The following is a 16,604-nucleotide window of genomic DNA, read 5'->3' on the forward strand; positions in this document are numbered from 1 at the left end:
TAATGGGCATTGCACCATTTAAGCAAAACCGTGCTCTGAACAGCATGTGTCTGTCTGTGCTGGACTGTCACCAGCTTTCTCTTGCCTGTCTCAGTGTCCTCATCAGACCCAGTGCAGTAACTATGCTCTCATTCTTCCATGAGTTTGGGAAGGGAAGAAGTCTCATTCCAGTACTATTTCTCCTCTGCACATCAGCATGTTCTCTCCGGAACTGCAACCTATTTTAAACAGGCTGTTTAAACCAAAGCTGGGCATGAACTGACAGGATTTGTTCTGCCTTTAATAGTGTATAAGATACAACCTCAAATAAAAATGTTTGCTTTCTGCAGACACTCAGGCCATTAATTTTTTCATAGGCAAAGTGCTCATGGAAAAACAGAAAAGCCAATAAATTGATCATCTAGTTGCTAGCCTATCAATAATAATAAATAAGATTTTGGCTCAGATTCTGTATGTTATCCCAAACCAATAGCTTGGTAATGTCTGCTCAGCCAGTTGAATAAAAAACATACTTGGCAATTTATATGACAAACTGGTAGTTTTTAATACCAAATGAACGTGTTGAAAACAAGTATTTTACATTCATATCAGAATGCCCTTATTTCAAACCTTGAAAAGAATTATTTTTGTGAAGCCAAAAATAGACATGTGAAAAGCTCATCTAGAAACAGACCTTGAAATTTGCCTTCATTTATATTGTATTTGTAGGCTATAGGCATTGAATGCCACTTACAATGGAGGCTAAAGAGAGATTACAAATCTCTAGAAGTAGAGATAATAATACTATGGGAAAGGAAGCTTCAAAAATGAATGGCTCTGGTATCTTCAGAGACCAGAATTTTTCTGTATTTGTTTGCAGAAGAATGGAAAGTACATTTTTGATAAAGATCAAAAATAGCAGACTAAAGCTTTCTTTTCTGCTGTCAGAGCAGAGTCTGCCAAGTAATTTACCTATATAAACCATGTAAAAGCAAAAGCCCTATTGTAAAGATGATGTTATTTTTAGAGGTAGATTTTATTATTGAGATTTCTTTCTCTGCAAAACAAGGCCATGATGGCAAATACATGCAATCTGGTTAATGAGAGCTCCAGACAAGATATCCTCCAATTCTCAACTCTGCTTTTCCATGACATGTCTGTTTTCATGCTCAAACTTAATCTGCAAAGGGTTCAACATCAACCTTCTCTTGCGGTACCACAACACAGTCACTCTCTCTTCCTTGGAAAGATCACTAATTGACTTGTAATAATGTGACCCCATTCAACACCAGTGGATGGGAGTTGTCTTTAATGAAAGAAGTCATGATACTGAGACATGAAGCAATAACTGTTGCTTTATCTGCTTTCCTTGCACTATCAGGGCCTTGCCATGGCTGTCGCCATGATTTTCATCCACTTATGCTATCATCTCTTTAGTGCGGTTGCATTGTTTCTGGTTCATAACATTATGTATTTTTCCCTAAGTGACACTCTTCTGTTTTCAGAAAACATCAGACTCTGATGTTTCGGCTGTTATGGAAATGAGCAATTTAAATAAATTCACTACGTGCAATTCAAAATGAAGATAGAAATTACCTAAATCTAGTGCAACATGATACAGCACATAACATTTTGTGTCTCTTTTCAAAAGAGTTTTTCATTGTTCCAGCATAAATATGTTTATTGTATGAAATAATATTCAATAACATTCAAAAAGGGTAGCTTTTGTAGTTGTTATGATACAAACCTGTGAAGAAGTTGTACTGTTTTAAAAATTCATCAGGAAGAAAAGTTAAGACTGCTCAAACCACCCCCTCATTTCAGTGGAGGGGAAAACAAAGACTGCAAGAGATTAAAAATGTTAAAGTCATAATTTTACTGAGGTAAAAACTATCAAGTAACACAATAATACAGAGGAATCAAAAAAGGAAAAAAAAAATCACAAAAGCAACAAAAGCAAAATGTTACCTGTCCCCCCACCCCTAGGGTTAGAAAAAGGCTGCTGTTCCCATGCTTTGTGCCACATGGCCCAAGAGAACAAAAGAAGTACTTTGTCAAACAAGTTTGCGTGGTTTAATGCTCTCTTTGGCCAGACAAAACCAGTGGGGAATAGGGGAAATGCAAAACCTGGAAGGATATTTCATCAAAAGGATTTATTCTGCTGAGATGCTGGTGCAGATTCTGGCACAGTGGTAGCTAGCAAGAGCAGCAGTAGTCTCAGGTGGTGGCTAGTGAAAGCTATGTATTTATAGATATATATACAGATATACACAAGCACAGGTGTTCTTTCAGTAGTCACTGACCATCCCTCAGAATGTGGGTTGACTTCATCAATCCCCATCCCTCTACAGTACCCATCGAGTGCTCTCAGGTCCTTGAGCGAAAACAATCCCATGGATGGGTTTGCCTTTGCTTGAGGCAAGACTAGTCCAACCTGTCCTTCAGAATGTCAGGCAGAGACCATGTTCTCATCCAAAAACCACAGTTATCATATCTATCCTTCTCATGAGAAATTCATGACTTGTTCCCCGATTCCCAAGCAGATAGAGCTCACAAGACTCGCTGGCTTTCTTCTGTGAAAACAAGGATGTGATGTGATTTTGAAAAGTACGTTGCATTCTAAATGTGGCTGTAGAGAGGATTTTTTCCAAAAGAAAAAACTAAGCAAGAAAAGTAGGAAAAAAACCCCCAGACAAGTCTCTTCCAGAACAGTGTATCTGTTTAACAATGAATGAGTCCGAGGCCTTCATGAATTTCAAAAAATATAACTTGAGAAAAGCACATTTGGACCACTACATTGTTTCATTGCACCTTGGGTTTGGTTTTCATTTTAATCCAGTAGTAATGGTGACTCTGTACTGCTAAAAGTGGCTGCAATTTACATAGTCCTTTGCCATCTGGAAAATGTCATTGAATTTGGCTTGTATCTGCATGGTATTTCTCTCCACTTATAAACGAAGGGTTTAAAGGGCTGATTTTATTCACTTAGCCCTTCTCATGTTTCCATTAATATCAAGTAACTTCTATTTTAAGACATGCTTAGACAGTTATAACTGAACTTCAATTACTCTTTTCAAAATAAGCAAAGAACCAGTAATTTAATCTGAGAAAATGAAATATCCCAATGAGTTCTTTCCTGTTTCCATTACTTTCAGTTTTTGGTTGATCAATGATGCTGTGAGAAAGGTAATATAGTAGAGTCTTTTATACCTTTTCTATGTCAAGAAAACATACTAAACTTAGTCATAATAACTGGGTGTTTCAGCTGTTGAGAAAATGTTCCACAGCTGGGCAGGACTTTGCAGTCAGCTTAAATGAAGATGAATCAGGCTAAACATCATCTCAGGTAGTTAAATTTCTGAAAATCATCTGTGCCATAAACCATTCAGCATTTCAACAGTTGACACAGGGAATAATAGATTATATAGGTTATAGGAAAAGTGTCCACGAACAACGTCGCACAACACGATGGTAGCAGCGCGTAGCACTGCATGTTCAGTACCTGCCTTTCAGGTGAAAGGTGGCTTTGGAAACCCTGTCCCAGATGTTAGTTTCATTCTGGAAATAAAATATCAAATACTTGAAGAAGGAGCTGACTGTCTGGGAAAACTGGTCTGGGAAGCCATGGGCATTTCCCCTCTGTTGCAAAACAGGAATGGATTTTACAAGAGAGTATTTTCTACCTTTGGTGTGCATGGTGACCTCTGGCCTGGACTCTGAGAAGCTAAGTAAGATCCCATTCATTGCTGGGGCTGGCACTGCTAAAATTTTGCCCTAATCATTTTTTGGGGGACCCAAGTTTTTAAATGTTTGTTCCTAAATGCAAAAATTTAATATTTTTAAATAAATTGCAGATTAACTAAACTCTTGGTTAAACCTTCTCTCTTCCTTTGTTCTCCACCTCTGATTTTCTAACCAGAGGTTATCTCCACCAATTCCACACAATCCCCTCTTATTTTAGTACATGCTAAGGGGAAAAAAAATTTCTTCTTTATCAAAATGACAGAAGGTAGAGCATAAGTTTTTCTCCTGCTCTTCATGCTGGTTAATACTTTCTACAGTTGTAAATACAGAGTGGATTGGGATCTTGATAGACTGATTTCTGCATTGCCAGGGAGCTGAAAATCTAGTATGTAAGTCTTTGGAGAGCAGAAGTCCATAATAAGCAATTTGGGTAGGAGTAAGACTGGAAGAAAATATTTTTAAGATTAAATTCGCTGACTCATCCTGCTTGTTTGAGTGCTCGTGTAACCATATCTATAACTCTGGTATCTACTGTGTTCTCCTATTTGGGTTTGTTATTCCAGCAATTGTTTGCAGTGGAATCTGTAATACATGTCAAGGCTGAGAGCTCCCTTTTTCCTTCTCTACTCCTTTGAAGTGCCAAGTACTCATGAGGGTGCTCTAAAATAGTAAGAATAAATAAGAACAAGAATCTCCTTTCTGTCTGGGGATGAAAACATAAAAAAGTTATGAAAACATAAAAAAGTTTGAAGGCTTCTGTAACAGTATATATATTTAGGAACCAGGAAAAAAAAATTTGTGAATTCAGCTTCTTTTATTCAGGTGGTATTTTATCTGTGTCCTCCTTTTTCCAGTTTTATTTTACAGACACAGAAAATATTCCATTCACACACCCATGAGAGAGACAAAGGATGGCTATAATAAATAATAAACTGATAAATAAATCAGGTTCAATCTGTCTTTTCAATGTATCTGCTACATTTTACTCCATCCATGTTTTTGGTATTCATCCATTGATGACAAAAAATCCCACTGTTGTAATGCAAGATGTCCATAGATGTTACGAATATCCCTACATTGAGGGATACATTGAGGGGTCAGCTCAAAGTCAGATATATTATTTGCACTGAAAAAGTCAGTCTGCCCCTCAGTTAAAGAAAGAGTTAAAAAGATCTTAACACCAGAAATAATGTATAAAGTGAAACAATAACTTTCTTTAGCAGGGAGTACTGTTTGCTGCCTCTAGGAAATATGTCTTATTTCAGTGAATTTTGAAGAGCACATGAGGGCAACTGGGGTGCACAGAAAGTGCACTGAAGATTTCCTGTATGAAGTGTTTCGCAGTAATGAAACCCGTGGGTATCCCACACAAGCTTTATGGAGAAGATAAAGGAACAACAAGTTCGAATGGAAGATTTTATGCATTAAAGGAGAAATGAAAATGCTTAATTTTCAATTATCTGTATCAGTGAAGCTCTCTTTTTCTCTAATCAAAAGCAGCTTATCTGTAAATGAGATCTCTAAGAAAAGAAAAATACTAACTTTTATCAACTGCTAGTCAGGGGGAAAAATTCAGTACTGTTGCAGAGGTGCAGATTGGAGGACCCTGACATTGCAGGAGAAAATAGCTTCTTCACAAAACACAGTTATGAAGACTGATGTCTCTGATGAACTGCGATGAGGTGCTGGCCAGAAGGTTAAATTTTAAGTTCACAAACAGCTAAAAAATGCACTAAAGTTTGAGGAAAGAAGAAGATATTAGCTAAGAATGATTATCATTATGTCCAAGCTGATACCTACTGAAAGGGTAGAAGACTTTCCAGAAGAATTATGGTGAGGAGATCAGAGCTTGTTGCACTTAAGAAAGCTTTCCTGCCTAGAAGAGGCATCTTTTCCCAGATACAGTTTTAGATGTTTTTCCCTCCTGCATTCCAAAGCAATGCTGCCTGGTATGAGAAAAAGATAAGTTCTGCAGACATGTTGAAGGCCTCATGCAGAGTGGGGAGACCAGAAATTATAAAAGCCTGAGAAGAGCAGGGGGAGCGTCTTTCCCAGGCCTGGTGTTAGAAGTGCCGTTAGGGTTAATATTCTTCTAAGTCTAGTGGTCTCAACTTTGGAAATAGATTTTCCTACAATCCTTCCACTGCCTGGCATTTTGGGGGTACCTACATGTTATCTTACTTCACATCTACTTTCATCAATTTAAAATGCCTGCAAAGATGTCTTTATGCATTGTGTGGTCTGTTGTTTTGAGTACCTCGATCCTCTTCTCATCTGCATCAGATCCTTGCTAATATAAGCCCACTGTTAAAAGAAAAAGGGGAGCTGGACTCTGAAATAAACCTTCTTTGGTTTGCTCTACTGGAAGTATGGAATCAAAAGTTGACTTCTATGGATCTATTCTGTGTTTCCCTAGAAGCATATTCTGTTTCTGATGTTGCTTACTGTGATAGTTTCAGTCTAGGCCTTTCTGGAGACCAGCCTGTAAGCAGGAAGGAACTAGGGAAGTGACCAAGGAAGTATTCCATGCTATTGTTTTATGTAACCTGAGGTATAAATAAGGCGTAGATAAGAGAACTCACTCTCTTCTCTTCTTCCAGCGAGGTTTGGGAACGGTAGGTCCCTGTCTCAGTCTTGCTTATCTGGAGCTGAAGCCTGCAGTGACTGCTGTGTCTGCCACGCGTGAGGGGAGAGTGCTGGGCTGCGTCCAGCTGTCCTGCTTTTCTCAAGGGGAGTGGTGAGATTTTGTTAGTTCTTTATTTTGTCAGTTGCTGGGTTTTTTTCGACTGTGCATATCTGTTTTTGTTTCTGTCCCATTTTGGTTTTTTATCTCTGTTTTCCCCTTCCCTTTTCCCTTTTTTCCCCCCGGGAGCTCCCTGTCGTGTGTACAATATATTCAAATTGTATATATAATTGTAAATATATATTTTTGCTATAGCTTTGGCTGTTCGGGGTTTTTTTCTTCCCTCTCTGGGCTTTTTTGCTGGGTTTCAGCAATTTAGCAGAGAGCCAGCTCGAAACTTACACACTTACCCTACTAAATTTACACTTGGTTTACAGGTTTTCACTGGTGGAAAAAACCAACATAACAGAGATTTAGGATGAGGTAGTCATAAAAAAATAAATATTTGAATTTAAACAGTAAGGACATAATATAGTAACCATCAGCAACTACCCAGATCTTCACATGATATAATCTAAGAAAATGGCCTTTCAGGTGAAAATGTGATGGCAAATACAGACACGTGTATGTACTCATCTTTCACTAAAATCTGTCTTTTGATATTTAATATATACCAGAACCTGCATAATAATTTTTTCCATTTACGTCATGGGAACATGATGTGAATTAGTTAGACTATTGTTTTGAGTGCTCCAAGATGACTTGGTCTTTCTGTTCCAAATGTTCTTAATAATTATTTTTTTTCAGGCACATCCATATGACAGCATTTTCAAACTAAAGATGAAGACAAAAATCCCATCAGTTAAAGAGAAGTGAAGCTTACATGCTGCAAAACACTGAAAATGTCTCCTTTGCAGTGAAAGGGAATTTAAATGTTTTCTGTGTTGCTCAGGGTGATCCTGTTTCAAAGTGATCTTACTACAGTCCTGTTAGTTATCTTCAGGTATGTTTCTATATGTTAGGAAAATACGTTGCTTAGCCTGGTTCCTTGCTGCATACAGCAGTATTCTGAAATCATCAATTTCCCTTCACTTCTAGCACTGAAGCAAAATGTTATACTTTCCAACCTTGATACATGCCGAATTTTAATGAAAATAAAATTTTTTTTCCTTACTCCTACAGCATAAGGAAATTATAGTCTATTATTAATAGACTTTTTTTTTCTCCATACTGTTCATCAGTAAATACCTATATAATCTGTAATTCAAGAACACAATTACTCACATTGTCTATTTTTTTGATAGCAAGGTGCTGCTTTTTTTCCCCCCCTTAAACTATATTATGTCACATTAGAGGATAACGTAGAGAGTTACACATCAAGTAATGGGACCAAAGACAAGACAGTTCAAGAATGGATCTTGATGCAAAACTTGAATCAGAGAGCCAAAGTTATATTATTTCTTTTTTCAGTGTAATTTCTTGATATTAGCTGGTTCTCAGGTTCATCGTCTGAAGCGGTTCTGCTATCAAGAATGATAGTCAAAAGGAAGAGGTGCTGAAAAATAAAACAAAAAAAAATCTATGTATTTCTTTCCCTATAGATAGGTTGGTGAAATAATTCGTAATTTTACTTTGCAGTATTTCTGATTTCTCCCTTCAGAAATGTTTCATCAGTTCTGCTCAAACCTGGTAAGGAAGGATTAAAAGGATGTTTTGATGTACAGTCAGCTTTCTACTGTGGAGTGCCTGAAAGTACAGTTTACCTTTCTGAAAAGCATGCCTCTCTTGAAGCATTTAATACAGAAAAAAAATGTTGAGTTTTGGGAAGTGTAAACAGGTGAGATTAGATTCCTTTTATTTAATTTTTTTTTTCTGGACAATTATATGGTGGATGACTGTACTCTGAAGCTTCGTGTGGGTTTCCCCCCCCTTTGCAGGGAAATGCTTGACAGCCCTTCAGATAAGCCTTGGAATAAGACTTTAAAAGTATTAGCACTGCAAAGACTCTTCAAAGTTGTTCTTTTAGAACCTTCTGTAATTGAATGACCACCTGAATATAGCTTATTTGGCCTTGATTTTTACAATGCGAGTATTTGATAGCTATTTAAAAAACAGACATCATTTATGGACCTCAAGCAGGTTACCCATACATAAAGGTGTTCTGACAGCCATTGTCTTTGTTGTACAAAGATGACATTTAGGTCTTCATTTGCAGCAAATTCAGCCCTGAGCTTTACTGGTGCAAATCTCAATGAAGTCTGTGGATGCAAGTGCAGTAGATACCAGCAGAAAGAGCAAAGGAAAAAAATCCTAAAGAACCATCTTCTTGGAACTGAAAGAGTCTGTTTTGGATAATTCTTTCATCACATACTGGAAGGATATACAGCTTTTCCAGAACAGTACTTTTCCTGTATGAGAATATTATTGAGCACCCAAGTGTGCTCTGTATCCATCTGCTCTTCTTTTCTCTTTCCCTTTCAAAAGACTTCAACATTTGATATTGAAAGATAACATAAATGTAAGGACAAAGTGCTACAAAAAATTTTTGTTTATTTTGTTGCTGTCTTTGGATATCTGCCCACACATGCATGATAAAAGCACATACAGCTGTCAGTACTCACAAATCAATTTACAGGATTGGTCATCTAGGCAGCACAATACATTTTTTGCATACTATTTGATCTGTATATGGAGACCGTCTCAAATAAAATCCTTTCCTCAAAAAAAATTGTTCCAATAAAGTGACCTCTGAGGCCCAAAAGTGAATTAACTTGGTGGTTACTGAGAAAATACTTCTTTCAAATTCATAGTTATTAAACATTCATCCTTCATTAAATAAATTAAATATGATTGTCAAAGAGTTTAAAAATGCAGTGCTGCTGACCCATCTATGAAGGAGAAGGGTGTAACAGCATGAGCAGTATGGGGAAGGCCACACATCTCTCATTCAAGTTTAGGCAAGTTCTGTCCTCTTTTACTACAGTTTACATGGTTTGGATAGGTAAGTAGTCACAAGTGTTTGGTCTGTAGCAAAGCACCTAATAAAATGCAAACTCCAAGTCTAGAAGATATTTGCATTAAACCCAGGGTAAAATTTGCAGAGTAAAGATTTTTTCTATTACTGAATATGTAAACATAATGAGTGATAAAATAAATATGTTTGAAGATGTCCTTATTCCTCAAAATTTCAAGACTATTTTAATAGCTTATATTTGTGCTTGACAGTATTTGAATATGCTGGAGCATGTTCTGTAGCACTGATGATTTTTAGTGACAGTGTCCTGCAGTTTAGGCTTGACTCTTTTCTAGGAGGTGAAAGGAGCAAATGAGGCCATCATAGTGAAGTGCAGATAAACAAGATTTGAACTGAACTCCTCTGCTCATAAGGAAAGCAGAACTGATTTTTGTGTTATGTTCATTTCAGAAATAACTTTCATGTTGGCTACCACTCATATTGAATTTCAACATGCATCTTCTCCCCCGTTCTTTTTTTTTGCCTGGAAAAACCATCACCCACAAAGTAGTTACATTGTAATGTAGCATTCCTTTTCTCTTCCAAAATCCTCCAGAGAAAAGCTTTTCAGCCAGAGCTGGTCTTATAGGCTTTCCCTAGACAGAACTTCTTCAAGTGTAGACTTCTCAAGTGACTAACAGTAAGTATGCAAAGTACATATATAAAAATGTTTCGCTATCTGGCACGCCTCTTTGTCCAAGACAAATATTCCACTCCTAAAGAAAGACATTAGATATTTTATTCTACTTCTGATGCAGTGCATTACTGCTGACTTTTCCACCTGGGCAATAATCTCTACAAGTTTGGCTAGAAAACATCATACTATCTAACATTATCTTACAAAGTAAATGCACTGAGCTATGTTTCTAGCCAGGAATATTGTCTGATCAAACCACAAAGTATCTTTAAGTTCTGTCCATCCAGAGAAAAACCTTGTTCTAAGGAGTCATAACTAACACCCATGTAGGCCCAAAACATGCAATAGACAGTCTGTAAATCTACCTTTTTGTATTGTCTTCCTCTTGTTGAATGAGATGGTCTAATTCAGGGAAATTACTGCAATTCTCACATAAAAATGAGCTTTCCAGAAAGCTCAGAGTTCACAGAATGAGGGTAATATCTGAGAATTATCTAAACATCAATTCCTATCTATATTAAAAGGACAATATAACAGTTTGATAATTTTATGACAGGACATCAATTCTGCAATCAAAAATCATTAGAATTAACACATGTAAATTTTCTGCTTTTTGCCAGTGTAAAATTTCCACATTGTTGGTTTGGGTCTTCTCCCACATCTACAGCAAGATTCCCATGTTGCTTGGGGACTACACCTTGGTATGTATCTTGCTCCTTCCTTCTGTGTTTAGCGAATGACTCCAAAAGCTTCTTTCCAACTCTTTTCCAGAGGGTTAGAGCTTTTAACAATGTTCTTGCATTGATTTTGTTTGATCTTTGCCTTTTCAAAAATATAAAATGAATTTGTTGGAACTGCAGCTAGCCTTGACTCCCCTTGCCTTTCATTAAGCATAGCTGTCTCTGTTGCAGGCAGCTGACGGGTTAATGGGGTTGCAATCAACTTTCAAGGTATGTTAGGCTTTGCTCTGTTGCCTGACACTGTTTTGCTTATGCTGTTGTGCAGTTTTGCTCTGCATCTACAAGTGTGTAAAACACACATCCCAACACACAGTCCTGGGCACAGTCCCGGTCTTACCTGTCTGCTATTGCAAGTGATGGGGTTTTTTGCATTTTACACATGGCTGGGGTTCCACGGGCTCATTTTTTCATGAGAGGAGACATTTGCAAGCCATTATACTAGAATTTCTCCTTAAAATTAAAAAAGTCCTTACATTAATATGTCTAGTAGATTTTTTTCTTTTCAGACAGTGTAAGGTAAAACATACTCAGGTATCTTCCCAAGGCAGTGGAAATAGTTCAGAAAGGGTTTATTTCAGAGGCAAAGACATTAAAACTTACAAACATCATAGTACTGCCAGGCAGCACCAGGCCTCAGAGGAAAGGGAAATTACCCATGCACTTCCAAGGCTTTTTATCTGCTCTCTGTCCTCCCCCACCCTCTCTGGCCTGAGGGGGCCCTGTACATGTCTGCAAGCACTATTTCTCCTGCATACCAGGGAGAGAGATAGCTTAGTTACAACTCTTCCTGCAACTTGCTCTGAAATGAAGAAGGGAAATGGAAATAAAGTCTTCCTAAGTGGAAAATGAGTTCTAGCTTCCCATTACAAATTCTTCCAAAAGAACAACTATCTCTACAGACAGCAAAGCATCTCTGTTTTTTGACTTTTATCTCTAATCTAACAACTACAAGTAGCTCAGTTGCTGATGTGTTTAATTTGAACCTTTTGGTCGTTAACATCTATATGGATTAAGCCCAGAAGGAATTAATAATCTTGGAGAGAAATCTGATCATCTTAGTTTATGTGCCTGTTGTTTTCTTCAACATTCATTAACTTTTTTCATTTACTTCATACTGTTTTTTTATTTTCAACGTATCATTTAGTTTTCCTGCAGTAATTTGGGCTTTGCAAACTTTCATTACACAGTATGCTATTGTTCTCTCCCTAGCACTTTGGTCTCATGGAGGTTCAATGGTTCTTTGCCAGTCTTGTGTGTGAGCTTTGGAATACCAGTCTCTATCTTGTTTCATGGCTCTTTCAGATGATTGCTTTCCCTGTATCTTCTGAGTAATGCTGTTGAATCCTCAACAATGAGTTGGATTTTGTTAATATGGCATATAAGTCTCCCTGACATGTGTAAAGCCCTGAGCTTGCTTGATGAGCTTTTTAAAGGGACTCAGGCACTTTCAATCAAAATCACACACAGAACATTGACTTAGCAAATTCTAACAAATCCAACTTTAAATTACCCAGATTTTGAGAAAAGGAAGTTAGGAAAAGAAAGAGGGAGAAAGAGAGAGAGGGAGAGAAAAAGACAGAGAGACAGAGAGAAAAGAAAGGGAGAGAGGAAGGTCAATAGTCATGGCTTGGATCCAGTGTGGTCTCAGCTACTATAAGATACAAGACAATGGGACGTGTAACTGTTTTTATCTGCTCTGCTATCCCAGGGCACTTCCCCCCCAGGTGGGCCTTTTGGTGTGCCAGTGGCTTTTGGTGGGGCTTTTGGTGTGCCAGACAGCTATTCTGAGGCTGGACTAGAGGATCCAGAGGTGGGGTGTGGAGCAATGCACTGCCCCACCTACACAGAACTTTCACTGCCTCCCCCTCTTACTGCCGCCCCTTCTGTTGTTTTGAGCCATTAATAATTTTCTCTAGTCTCTCACAATGTGACTCCTACTCAAGGCAATATATTAAAAGACCTTGGCAATCTAATTTTCATGGTATTTTGCATTGAATTGTATATCTTGCAGGTACAGAGAACTTGTGAGCTGTGCATTAGGAGGGATTGGATGGGAAGACGGATATTGCTGTTGCTGTTTAACTTAGATTTGCAGTGCATTTCTGGATCACAGGAGTAGATTTATATCTATATTTTTTTATTTATGTTGTAAGGTAATTCCAGCATTAAGTTGGAAAGTGGTTTGTTTTTCCAAATATTCCCAGCAATGCTGTGGGCTGGAACACATCTCCATTGTTGTTTAGGATTGATATTCCCCAATTTAGTGCCTCCCCATGGAGACTCCAAAACCATAGATGCTCACTCACTTCACCCCCAAAACCCTTTCCTCTCCTATTCCTGCTGCAGCAGATCAGAGAGGAGAATTGGAGTCAAAAAAGGCAAAGATCATGAGCTGAAATAAGGACAATTTACTGGAAACAACAATGAGATAAGAAAACAAACAGTAACAGCAACAATATTAATAACAAAGGTGTACAAAAAGAGAAAGTGTGGAGCTTGACACAACTGCAGCCACGCCAACCAGACTGCTCCCTTTGGCTTGGGACCAGCATTATCACACTGCTCCATCCACCACACTTGCTCCAACAGAAGGAACACCCTTCTCCAAAGAAGCAAGAGAGTCCTTTCACCCCACCCCGGCAATGACGTGAGGGAGTATTGAATAACATTATGGTTGTGGGGGAAACTAGGACATCCATTTTGGTCACTTTGCCAATAGCAGAGTTGCCATACAGGGGCTACTGGTACTGTATCAGCAAATACTTTTTTTTTTTCAGTGATATGATAGCCCATCCAAAATGGTAAACTGTCCTTTAATGGTTTTCACTTTCGTGGGGATTTTTAGCAAGATGGATGATTCTAAATTAATTTTTCCAGCACTAACTTTATAAACACAATTTGAAATCTAAATGTACATGATAAGCTTCATGTCAGTTCTCACTGCAGTCCTCTATAGGATAGATACCCTTCTTAACTTGTTAGTTGCAGTCTAATATTAGGACCAAAGTAGGATTAGTCCTTTGATGTAGGTTGCACCTCTCCTGTGTTTCTTTCTTGTGTTTAAAATCCTACAGTGTCCTTTCTGGATCCACTAGAGAAGCAGTTTCCTTATTATTCTACTCTTTCTTCTGTGAACAAAAGTTATATTATGTCATCTCCTCCAGCTTTTTACCTTATCACAGATTACAGGCTCCTTTTTTCTTTTCTATGTCAGCGGGAGGGAGAAGAGACATGCTTCTTGAAAACAGGTTTGCGCCACGTCAGATATTCTTCCTTGTTCGGGGTACAAGTCTATGTCTGGGAGGCCCATCATGCCTGGAACTCAGCCATGTATGTCTTCTCTTTTGGTGGCAGTTAACCTGTTCCTGTGTTTTCTGTTGGCTGCATAAATACAGTGCTGATTGTACCTCTTTGTTTATCCTGTGTGTGCCAGGATGAGTGCTGGTTCATATCAAATACTTCCTCCATATCCCTGTGACCTCAGCATTTGAATGTGAAATTCTCTTCCTTCTACTTTTTTCTCAGGAACATGTTGAAGTCTGTCACGGCAGATTTTATTTTCAAATGCGGCCAATGTGTGGCAAACCTCCACTTCTGGATTCTACCTTAACACTTGCCTTTCCCTTTCACTGTCCCACTTCCTTGTCAATGGGAGATATGCTGGTGTTTGACACTTCTGCATATCAGGCCTACAGACCTATTGCTAGCAAGGCAGGATGAGAGGGACCTCCTGAAAAAAAATGTAGGTCTTGGTCATTAGAATCATAGGCAAATTCTACCTGAGTAGCACAGTTTAATGATTCGTATACATGTTATCCTTTGACTAAAGGATCCCTCATATTGCAGAGCTGGACCTCAGTTTAATAGTTTTCTTGCTGAATGAGAACATACTTAAGACTCCACCTAGCTTGCTCTGTTCAACAGGATGGTCCACCTTCTCCAGATGTTTCCTGCATTGCTTGGAAGATTTTGCTTGGACTCCTCTGACCCATTAGACCTTTTATTCTGTGAAATTGCCCATGCTCAGCATTAGCATAAAAGAATGGGGAAAGCTTCTTGAGACAGTGCAGCATCTGACTAACTTCAGGCCAGACCAAATCTAAAAGATATGCTTTAAAAGAATTGTGAGTTGTTTTTCTCAGAACCAGAGAGCTGTGAGGGAGACAACAGAATTAGGCAGAAGGACTCAATAGCTGACCAGTTGTTTCTCGTCTGACCCGTACAAAAGCAAATTGTGTCCATCAATTCATCATGACCTGTCTGTTGAGACAGATGCTACATGGTTCCCTTTGCTTCCTTTTCATGACTGTTCTGTGTGCTGCAGTGATGTATCCAACAGTGTGTGTCCTTCAGGGTCACTCTGCTGCTCGAATGGAAATAATAGTGATTGGATTGTGAGCCTGAAGACAAAGTGCTGTGAGCAACCAAAGACTGATCTTAGACAATCTGGACCCTTTTCTGTTGGATGCATTGATTATTAATCTTGCTTAAACCTTCTGTTTTCACCCATCAGCTGTCTGTCCATTTGAAATGGAGTCTTGGAAAATTAAATTATAACAACAGCTAAGCGAGTTTCACTAGCCAATAAAACACAGAAGGGAAAAAATAAAACTTTTTTCTCCTCTGTACCATAGGGTCCTCCTTCTGTCACTCCACTTCAAAGTGTTGTCCCAGGGTTAGAGTAGCAATATAAATACATATTTTTTCTGTTTAGTTTCCACAGGAGCATATGCTTTATACTGCCTTGTGTCATAAACAATAGAAGATTGACATTGATAAAAAACTCTAAAAAAAATAAAAATTAATAGAGGTTTATTGGTTTTGGTTTGTGTTCTCAGTTTGTGGGTATGGAAAATTAAAGTATAAATTGAAGAAATAATGGAAAAAATCTGAATTCTCACCAACTTACTAAGTAATAGTAGAAAAATTTTATCTGGGAAAGAACCTCAACCTCTGTGTTCTCTGTTATCTGCCTGATATTGTTAGCTAGTGTGTACTTCTATAATAAACAGCTCATGAAGCTTTTAAATGCTGGATACAGTGATGTTCTTTGTATTTTCCTTGAAGCTTAATTAAGTCAGGCACACTTTAGCACATGTAGGCAATCTGTACACCAGACATGAATTTTCAGCTTTCTTGTGTTACTCAAGGGTCAGTTCTTTAATTTCTAAAGTGCTTATAATTCTTCATTGGAAAATCTTAATCTAAATTTTTCCAGGATCATAAAATGAACCTCAGGGTTTCACTTCTAACCCACAGTCTGGCCACTGAGACATTCTGCTCATGATTTCATTATCAACTTTCTCAGAGTTTGGCAAATACACAGGTAGCTGTTAACCTATCATTTAAAAGTTCTACTTCTCTAATTCCTGTTCATTTGTCCTACTATCTAGATCCAGTTGAAGGTTCCCAAAAGGATTAAGAGAATTTTCCTCTGATATCATTCTGCTGCTTTCCAGTTTGAAGACCAACTGCCCTCTCACTTCATATAGAGGGAAATAGTTCTCATCATAGCCTTTACAGAAATCCTTCTGCAGAAACCCTCCATAACATACAAGACTTACTTTATAATTTCATTAAAGACTCACGAAGACTTGTGTTAGCACATATTGCATCCTGTAAATTAGCAAGGCATGTTTCCAGAAAATCTGCAGTGCAGGAAGACTATATAAAATGTCAATCTGCAGCTAGCTCTTCAGTGAAAAGTTATTCGGTTCATGAAAATGCTGGCTACTTTTCCTTCACATGGGTCAGCCAGAGTCTAACCTCTTCAAGGCTTATCTAGAGAGCAAGAATACTAGCCACCAAATTCAACCAGCTAGATATCACAGTTCCAGTGTTTCTTTTTGTCTGATGATTTCCTGAGGC

At 38.1% G+C, this 16,604-nt stretch overlaps 1 long non-coding RNA gene across 1 annotated transcript; it reads left to right on the forward strand.

The window, feature by feature from the left end:
* Positions 1-6,421: 6,421 nt before the first annotated feature.
* Positions 6,422-9,112, forward strand: LOC120323931. Its single transcript, XR_005564880.1, has 4 exons — positions 6,422-6,460; positions 7,154-7,349; positions 8,007-8,183; positions 8,562-9,112. It is a non-coding gene; the product is annotated as an uncharacterized LOC120323931 (long non-coding RNA).
* Positions 9,113-16,604: the final 7,492 nt, after the last annotated feature.

Source organism: Pipra filicauda, unplaced genomic scaffold, assembly GCF_003945595.2.
Source record: "Pipra filicauda isolate LSUMZ 115617 unplaced genomic scaffold, ASM394559v2 scaffold37_size4185640_pilon, whole genome shotgun sequence".
Lineage (NCBI taxonomy): Eukaryota > Metazoa > Chordata > Aves > Passeriformes > Pipridae > Pipra > Pipra filicauda.